Here is a 9797-nt window from a genome sequence, read left to right as displayed (position 1 = left end):
CATGCCTCGGGAACAGGATTGTGCCAAGGGATGAATGGCGAGGGCAAGGGGCGGGGGGGGGGGCCTTGGAGGACCCTGAGGCTACAGCAGAGAGAGGCGGGAGAGCTGAATAAGCTGGTGACTGCTTGCAATGTACAATTGAGGTCGACTTCCTCTGGAGCCGTGAGAGACGCTCTGGTCACCTGAGTGCCTCGAGGACAGCCTCGAGCTCAGTGACGTTCTCTGATGCGCCTACTGAGGAGAGAATTCAGAGAGAACTCTCTCTGCTCTTGCAAAAGTCAGGGGATGCGAAGAACACTGGGCCACCTGGAAAAGTAGAACCAGGCAGGTGCATCTCTAGGTCTCGCCAGACTCTTTAGGGGAAGAACTAGAATGCCAGTGGTCGCGAGTCAGGAGGATGGCTTTGCAGGCTGAGGTCACCCGCGAACTCTCAGGGTCTCCACGCCTAATGCTGGCTTTTCCAGAGTGTCACGGAACACTTACTGGTCATTTAGCAACTCCACATGACAATGCAGGAAGGCGATGGCTCATTCTGCACAGAAGCCCGCAGAGTTGGGAAAGGCCAGATGCCGGCCGGAGGGGGGCAGATGCTGACTGTGGCTCTGTGTCGGGCTTCCTGGTTGAAAACGAATCAGCCAAGGTGAACGGTGACCTGCTTTTCCGGACACTCCATGTTGAATAACTGACTTTCTCGCACCGACGTAACTGGTCCTCTGGGGAGGTAGGTCAAGGTAAGTCATGGGAGACTTATGAACGGAAGGTTTGTATTTAGAGGCAGGCTCTCTGGGAGGTAATTAGGTTTAGGTGAGGTCATGAGGGTGAGTCTCCACGATGGAATTTGTGTCCTCATAAGAAGAGGAAGAGATTTCTACCAAGTAAGGGTATGGGCAGGAGGCAGACATCTGCAAACTAGAAAGAGGCTGTCGCCGGGCACAGAGCCTGCCCACGGCTTGCTCTTGGCCTTCCCAGACTCCTTTGCTGTGAGAAATAAATGTCTGTGTATAAGTCCCCCCAGTCTAGAATATTTTCTTATAGCAGCCCGAGTGGACTAAAACGATGCCATGACTTACCAGATTGCTTCTTATCAACTCAATGGTGTTGGTGATGATAACGAATTGTACGGTGTCTTCCCAAAAAGATACGCCAGAGCCCTAACCTCCAGTACCTCAGAATGTGAGCTTATTTGGAAATGAGGTCTTTGCAGATTCTCCAGATAAGATGATATCATTAGGGTGGTGCCTTAATACAAGAGGGAGATTCGGACACAGAGAGCCAGGGAGAATGTCACGTAAAGATGGAGGTAGAGATCAGGATGTCACGTTTGCAAGCCAGGGGAGGACGAAGGTTGTCAACAAGCCGCTGGAAGCCAAGGGAGAGGCCTGGAACAAGTCCTCCCTCACAGCGTTCAGAAGGGACCAGCTCCGATGACACCATGATCTCAGACTTCCTGTCTCCGGCCTGCGAGACAACCCTCAGTCTGTGGTTCTCTGTTACGTCCGCCCCGGAAACTCATTCGGGAGTGAGGAGACGGACGGCTACGCCAACGCGGATGCCCACACGGACCACGACTCTGGTGTCCTCCAGGTGAATGAGGACAAGACCCAACGCTTCAGGGAGAGACCGCCTCGGGGGGCGACTCCGTCACCACTAGCCACGTCACCTCGGTGATGACTCCGTCACCACCATCCGCCTCACGTTAGCCGCCTTAGCAAGCGGCTGAGCCTCTCTGCTCGGTTTCCTCATTTCTGCCACGGGGACGACGTGACACCCCAGAGGGTTGCCACCGGCCACAAACACTATGAGAAGTAACATGCGGACCTGGTTCCCGGGCCCCTAGTAAATATCCCACTGCTACTAGCTCTGACGCCTTCAGCCCAGAGTTCCCAGCTTACGAAACCCTTTGCCTAACCCTCCCATCCATCTCGGCCCCAGCTAACTAACCACTGTCACTACCATCCTTCCCACCATGAAATCGTGGGAACAGCAGCCTCTGAGAAGCCGGGCTCGAAGCCTCGTACATAAGGGCACCCCGACCCAGCCTGGACACCCCCACCTCTCCTCAGGCCACTTGAGGCTTGCAGAGCCTGGAGAAAATGTCTGTTCCGTTTAAGCCATTTAATGCGTAGATTTTATACCCTAAACAAAGATAACGCTAATGAATTCGCAGTCAACCTTTTCAGCCCTGTGATAGCAAAAGATTTTCAGTCACTTCAGCCCGAGCTACATCTGCACCTAGGGTCCCCCAAAGAAAAGGACAACACATTAATCTTTGTCCTCCTGGTGTCGGGCGACCTCTCAAATAATCCATTGCCGGCACGAAGCGAAACTCAAAACCTTAAAACGCCATCTATCTGGTCCCCAATTAAAACATAATCTTTTTAAGCTGCCAATACCCGCTGGCCGGATCAATAGAGAGGGCGATTATGAATGGCGTTTCCTAGTTGTCTGGTCCGACGGGGAATGGATTGCTGCTGTCATATCCCGGGGGGAGGGGAAAGTGAACCCCGGGAACCACGGGGGGTGGGCGGTAAGAGGCGGAGGATACGCGTAACCTGGTTTCTCCCTCCGGTTTAACTGATGTGGAAATCATGTCTGACCATCACAGCCATGGAGGGGGTGGTTTTGAAATCCCTGTTAAGCCGTGGCATGGTTTTCAAGGAATGAATTAAGCATCCAGCCAGGCATGCGAGGAGTATTTTGGAAGTCAGGTGCCAGGCAAGTGGGGACAACCGTGAGGTCGTCGCTCGGGTGGGCGATGTCCCAGAAGCCACCAGCCTTCTTCCCTTGCCACTCTTAACACGTGAGGTGCGGGATTTCATGCAGGTGAGCGCAGTCTGCACCTGGACTGGGGGCTCCTGCCACCAAGGGCCCGCGTCCCTTCAGGTAAGGAGGTCAATTCACCCACCTGCGAACCTCACACCCGCTGGCGCCCGTTCAGGTCCCAGACATCGGCCGCCCCTGAATCCGGCAGCCCCTGAATCCGGCAGCACCCACACCCCACAGTAGGGGGGACGTCCCTCTCAACATTTGCCAGGCAGAAGGAGGGGGAGACTCGTGGCCGAAGTGTCATTCGCGTGAGCCAATGGGAAGGAAGCGCGGCCCTGCTGACATGAACGAAAACAGTCCGGCCGCTCCGAGCTGCCTGCCCACGTGCCCTTCCTGGCCAGGAGGGTGGGCTGGCGGCTGAGTTCCGGCCTCAAGAAGTCAGCCGTCTCTTACCTACTGGCTGCCCGCTGCCCTCTCCTCCAGGTCTCTGCTTCTCCCATTTCGGACGCCATGCTGGGAGAGATGCTAACGGTCAGCGGGCGTCTACTACGTCGCAGGCTCCGCAGTGCATCACGCGTGACGTGCACAGCGAGCTGACTCGTGTGCACCTCCCACGCTCTCCCCAGCCCCAGCCGGGAAGGAGGGGGACCGCTCCTCCCGGTTAACAGACCCCTCCCCCCTCTGCCTCTCCTACTCTCCACAGTGTCTGTTTCTAGAAGACGAGTTCCAGACTCCAGTGGTGGAGCATCAGGGAGCGGACCGAGGAGGCCCGACAGACGCTGGGCAGCAGATGAGACGGCCTGAGGAGGGCGGAGGGGCCGAGGAGGGGGGAGACAGGCAGACGAGCCCGAGGCCTGGGGGGCACGGTCTGCGTCCTCTCCCGCAGAGCGCGGATGCTGGGGTGAGGAAGGAGAGAAAGGGGACCGCGAGGGCTGCCGACGGAAAGGTGGATTGGATTCTTTTCGATGTTTTTCAACAGACGCAAGTTCGAGATTAGAGCGATTTTTATTACGTTAGTTGTTTAGGTCGCTGGTGTCTTTCTGTGTAGACTCAGAACTTGAACAGTTTTGCAGGGGGCGGGGGACCCTCTGGCTGGCCCCTGAGATCTAAGGGCAGCTCCCAGCATGGACTTTGGCAGCCACATGGTGGAGTAGGGGACGGTGCCCCAGAAAAACAGGGGTGCCTTCCCTAAGGAGGTGTCAGCAGATGTCTATGACAACGACTGGCCCGGGGTCACACCGGCCAGACATGGCAGAGCAGGAAGCAGCGGCAAGTTCTGTCCATGCTGGGGCCTCGGCTCTTTGCTCTCGACCAGCCGCCCACCCTGGCTGACCATACGCTCTGTACATGTGTCAGAGGGAGAAAAAAGACACATCCCAGTGGACTAATGACAGACGCGTGAGAGACCCTGTAACGGTGAAGCCATATGCCCTCAGTGGCGCGTTTTCAAAAGGCGAGCGCCTCGTGGGCAGGTGAAGGCTCGGCAACCAGGAGAATGAGCCAGGCCAGGGCAGGGATGGGGCAGGACCATCCCGATTGGGGAGGTTCTGAGAGTAGAGGTGGGGACAAAAGTGGAGAGACAGGTCGGTTCAGGTCGGCGGGGCTGCGAATGCTAAGATGAGGGCTTTGAGGGGCAAACGCCCATGAGGACTCTTGCCTAGGAAGGAAACACTCGCCTCCTCACGCCTAAGGAAAACTTCAAGGGAGGACGTAAGACGCCACGTTCCGCTGTGGTTCTGCTTCCTGTGCTGGCTCTCTCAGAGCAGAGTCTTCTAGAAAGCTCCAACAGTAGGAATCTTTAAAAGTCAGACTTTAAGACTCAGTATAACAGTGACCTTCTGATGCACTCAAAAAGGGTGTCTCTCTATAAAGAACTTTCTAATTCATTAAGTGGGACCATCACTGAGGTGTTAAAAGAGATCAGAATCTGAGAGACTTGTAGCGGGAGGCTGGAGGGACACCTACTTTTTCTTGGATAACCTTGGATACTGGTTGTCTCCCATCTTCTCCCTCCCTTCCCCCCCCACCTCTCTCTCTCTCTCTCTCTCTCTCTCTCTCCCCCCCCTCCCCTCCTTCCCTCTCTTTCTCTCCAAAAATTATTTTTCAAATGTACATACACCCAGGATGGAGGTCAATAAATGCCAGTGACATTTTAACACCATATTTTAAAACGACTAAATCTGATTTGAAAATTTTGTACGGTATTTGCTTCTGTTAAATTTCAGTTTGGCTCAGCGGCAATCGAAGGAATCAGAATAAAACTATCATCATAATTGTATGATGAGGCAGTCAATCATATTTAATGTTTACGCAAAAGATAGCAACGGATTACCCAGGACACAGCGAACGTTGATGATTTAATTTTATGAGGATCCCAGGCAACCTTCCACAGACCTTTTGTAAGGAGCATCAAGCACAGATTTTCCCTCATGTGTCAAGGGACCAGGGAGAATTTCAAGTGGGACGAGAAGCCCCTGAGCTCTGAGGCCCTCACTGGGCCTTGCTGTGCCCTAACGGTCGGCGCTCACCGCACACCTGAGGCACAGGTGACGGGCCGAGGCTGAGCAAACCAGTGAGGGCGCCTTGGGCTGCAGGGAACAGACACAGGCCTGCACCTGGCCTAACCGAGAAGGGACATTTTTGGTCGCCGAGCTCCAGCTCCTCTTCTCTTATGCTTTCTCGACCCTGACTTTCTCCACGGGCTTCGCTATCCGTGGAGCCGCGACAGCCCAGCAGCCGTGGGCGCAGCTTGCCGGCTCATTCCCAGAGGACAGGCGAAGACCTGGCTTCCCGGACTCTCTAAGGACAAGGAAGGAGCTTATCTCCCAAAAGGCCTGGGCATGGCCTTCCGGTTTCACTGACCCGAACTGCCTTAAGCCCAGCACCAAACCGGCTGGGATGGACCGGCTCTGGGGGTGGCTACCAGCGTCCCCACGGCAGGCGGCGCTCAGCCAGAAGGTACAAGGCCTTAGCGTCGACGAGTCACTGGAAATTAATGATAAAATATGTAACATATGCGGCATTTGCTATTCACGCTGCTGAAATCTCTGAAAGCATCTAACTGCTTCATTAATAGGATTCTAAATCTTGTTTTTCTGCCTCACAAACTGACCACATTAGACGTAAAAGAAAATCGTGGGCCTTAAAGGGAAGATCACACACACATGCGCACACACACACACCCCATTTAAAACTCAGAAACAGACCAAACAGAAGCCAGTGTATATATTGTGGAATTTTTAAATGTAAGCAGAAATTTTTGAAATCACATTCAATTTAATTATTTTTTAAAAAATACTGGATGGCAGGTAACACCAAAGAACCAATAACTGTCGAAATGTTAAAGTACAAAGTGTAAATAATTCGACACAATTACAAAGAAACCGTTCGGGTCAGCCACATTTTCTAACTGATTTTTAGGCAGACGTCTTTCACAATGACATATGGACCGAAAGCTACAGTTGTTGGGAGCTCATGAGGTGCAGACCCGGGCTGGGTACATCATCGGCCTCACCTCACTTAACCCTCACAGGCCCGGGAAGAAGGTACTGTTTCCATTTAGGAATGAAAAACTATCTCCATTTATGAATGTGCCTACAAACCGAACCGCAGGTAAAGTTCCTTGACTTTCCTAAGACACCCAGGTAATGAGATGCCGGCTCCAGGGCTGGGTGGTCTATCCACCATGCAACCATGATGGGATTCTCCAGGGCCTGTTGAACTAGCCTTGGTTCATGGGGTCAGTCATTTATTCACCGGCTTAAAATAACTGAGCGCCTTCTGCACGTCAGCCAGGCACTGTGCTGGGCTCACCGGAACCATTTCACCTCAGGAAAGCCCAGGCACCAAGGAACGCTGTGTTCTGATGTCCCAGTTTTCCAAAGGGACACACCTCACTCAACACAAAGTGCACAATCTCACCTGTCGGGGCAAGTCACTGCTGATATTGATAAAGATTTCCTTTTGTCCTTTTTGTCTTTATGGTTGGAAAAATTCAATAAAGTTGTTTGGAGTTCTGAGTTTTATCAATAAATATGTTTTTGAAAACCTCTTCTTATTACCAAAAAAAAAAAAAAAAAAAGAAGAAGTTACTAGGCACTAAAATATGGGTATATGATAATTTGGCATATTTGGTTATTATTAGACATTTGTGTAGCCTTTACAAATTTCATATTTTAAATGATATTGCATAAAATAAATGTATATATTACTGTCAATTAAAGGTTTCTAGGTAGGAAAGCTACTTAGGAATTCAATCATAGTCAAAGGATAGGATCATCTCATGAACAAAAGATTTGCATGCTGAATGGTCCAAAAGTCACAGGTAGGCGCGCCCAAGGCGGCCCATACAGGTGCACATGGGGCGGCGTCTTGTCCTTGGAATTCGATGTGACAGGCCTTCATGAGGCTTCGTACAGGTTTTAGTCCCAGGAATATCCTGTCTCGAGTGATGGTAGTTACTGGTCTAACTGGTATTTTCTTTTTAAAGGGTCACTGACGCATGTCCACCAAAGTGAATTTACACTGCCAGGTCAACCGAGTTATTTGCCGGGAGCGAGTGTGCAAGACCTTAGAGATGACCCTTTGCCAGCGTGAACTGGGAATGGCCGAGCCTGTGCCCAGATCCAAAACTCGCAGAGGCCTGAGCTTCTCAGGGGCGGTTCCCACTTCCCCTTCTCGTGTCCAGAACATGGAAAGGGAAGTGGTTGAATTAACAACGACGACAGAAGACACGGTCACGTCACTGTCACCGGCATCGGCTACGAAACGTCTGCAGGATGACCACGTTTGGCACGCATCTCCCTGCCCGCGGCAGTTATCGAGATCCCCGGCATTCCCGCGGCATCACGGTATTCTCCAAAGACAGCGCCAGACACAGAGCAGGTGCTGGGGCAAACAGGTGCCGGGCTCGTCGGTTCACGTCTGGGTCAGAACAGTTTCCTAACGCTCAGTCCCAATACTTGCAAAAATCCTCCTCTATTTTTATTTTGAAACAGGATGACTTGAGAGCTCCCTACTTACCTTAAGTTTTTAAAGAAAGACAAAATCTCCAGATACTGTATAGAGCAGAGATGGGCAAACCACGAGCCGAGGGTCAAGTCCAGCCCACGCACAGCCCATTTCTGCGTGGGTGAGAGCTAAGAATGACCTTCACGTTTTTAAATGGTTGAAAAAATCAAAAGAATAATAATATTTTGTGATACCTGAAAATTTTATGAAATTCAAGTTTCGATGTTCATAAAATAAAACTTGACTGGCACACGACCACGCCCACTCATTTTCATCTCGTCTGTGGCTGCCTGCACAGCAAAGGCAAGACTGAATCGTTGGAACAAGGACCAAACTGCCAGCAAAGTCTGAAATATTTACTGTCTGGCCTTTCACAGAAACGGTTTGCTGACCCCTGGTAGAGAGAATTCATCTCGTTTAAAGTATCTGATAGTTAAATAAGGCAAAGTAGAACACAAACAGAGTTTGTGCATGAGCGAGAGAAAGAGAGAGAGAGAGAGTTCTGTATCTTTAAGAAGTTATCACACATTTCGTTTCTTGATTTTTTGTTCTACTTTTGACTTTTTTAAGACACCACCCCATGCGCACCTATATGAGTGCTGTCTACAGCCATGCCACCCTGAATAAGCCCGATCCCGTCTGATCTCAGAAGCTAAGCAGGGTCATGCCTGGTTAGTGCTTGGATGGGAGATCAGCTAAGAAGACCAGGTGCTGTAGGTGTAAAAAAAAAAAAAAAAAAATAAGAGATTGTAAGCCGACGAGATCCTTGCAATCTATGAGGTCAACCAAGGGTTGCCTCGCCTAAAAAAGAAATTAATTAATTTAATTAAATTAACTGTGTATGTGCCAGAAATTGCAAGCAGAGCGGTTTGGAAAGAGGGAGTGGCCAAAAAAATGCAACATGTTTTGATTTTTTGACAAGAAAAGGAAAACAAAAATATAATAAAAGCAAACATTCTAACGGTTGCCAAAATTACCCCAGGGAGCCGTTTGGTTGAAGTGAATCATGACCCAGGCTCCCCTCGCTCACTGGCTGGTACTGGTTCTCTAACAAAAGAGGTGGGATTGACCTTCAGAAGAGATCGGAATGGGCTGTAAACGCAAGTGTGCCCCCCCCCCCGCCCTATGGTAAAGGCTGGCCCTCAAAGTCAGCAGTAACTTACAGTAATGGATTTCAAAGTCAAGAACCTAATGCAAATCCAAGCATTTGCTTATGCGCTCTCTGAAGTCTGGGCAGATTAAGTTTGGAAGCGTTTTCATAGATCATATCTACATAATCTAATAGCGGCGATTTCAGGAACGCGGGGGATTCTCCTGTGTGTACTTGCCAAGGGGCCACTCAGCACCAACACCCGCTGCCATGAGGCCTGCGTTTTTGCTTAAGGTTCCCCCCTCCCGCCCACCCAATTTATAAAACCGTGTTGAGGGGGTTTTAAAGAATATTCTGTTTCTGTACTGAGGTCTTTGTCTTGGCAAAGGACTGGGGAGAAATGGGCGATTCTGAGGATTAGGGACCCACGTCTCTGCGACGCTTATGTAATGTAATTGACTTTGTTAAAGGACATTTAGAGACCGTGTGATTTACATCTCTGGAGAGCTTAATACATCAACCCGCACGAGGCTCCCCTTGTTTAAATATTTCATTTTAAAAGGTGCGGCGGGCGCGTAACTTCATCGGCACCCACCCTCCCGGGCCAAAATGGATTCTGTAGCCCGATCGTTACACCCAGGACTCAGAGCAAATGAAGTCTCTTGGCCCCTTCTCTTGACAAGGGAACATGTCCTGTCACATTACCTCTTTCCATCAAGTTACATGAGGCCCCCACGAGATTCTCCCAGGCTAATGTCTTTTGGGGAAGGAGGGGGAGGAGAGGGCGGGTGATTGAAAAGATTAGACTCTTAAAACTTCAATTTTCCTAATGCAAGTCATTTTTTTCAGGTGTAATGCATGGTGGTGCTTCCAGGGGCAGCGGGAGGGGAGCTGACAGCTGACGTGCAAGCCGCGGCTGCATTGCAGCTCG

The 9797-nt window shown here is 50.8% G+C and overlaps 1 pseudogene; it reads left to right on the top strand.

Moving 5' to 3' along the window:
- The first annotated feature begins 8377 nt into the window (after positions 1 to 8377).
- Positions 8378 to 8496, top strand: LOC118600630 (annotated as a pseudogene).
- The last annotated feature ends 1301 nt before the right edge of the window (positions 8497 to 9797 follow it).

Source organism: Rousettus aegyptiacus, unplaced genomic scaffold (assembly GCF_014176215.1).
Source record: "Rousettus aegyptiacus isolate mRouAeg1 unplaced genomic scaffold, mRouAeg1.p scaffold_m13_p_3, whole genome shotgun sequence".
NCBI lineage: Eukaryota > Metazoa > Chordata > Mammalia > Chiroptera > Pteropodidae > Rousettus > Rousettus aegyptiacus.
The sequence above is the reverse complement of the archived record's forward strand: the minus strand, read 5'-3'. Positions and strand labels throughout refer to the sequence as shown.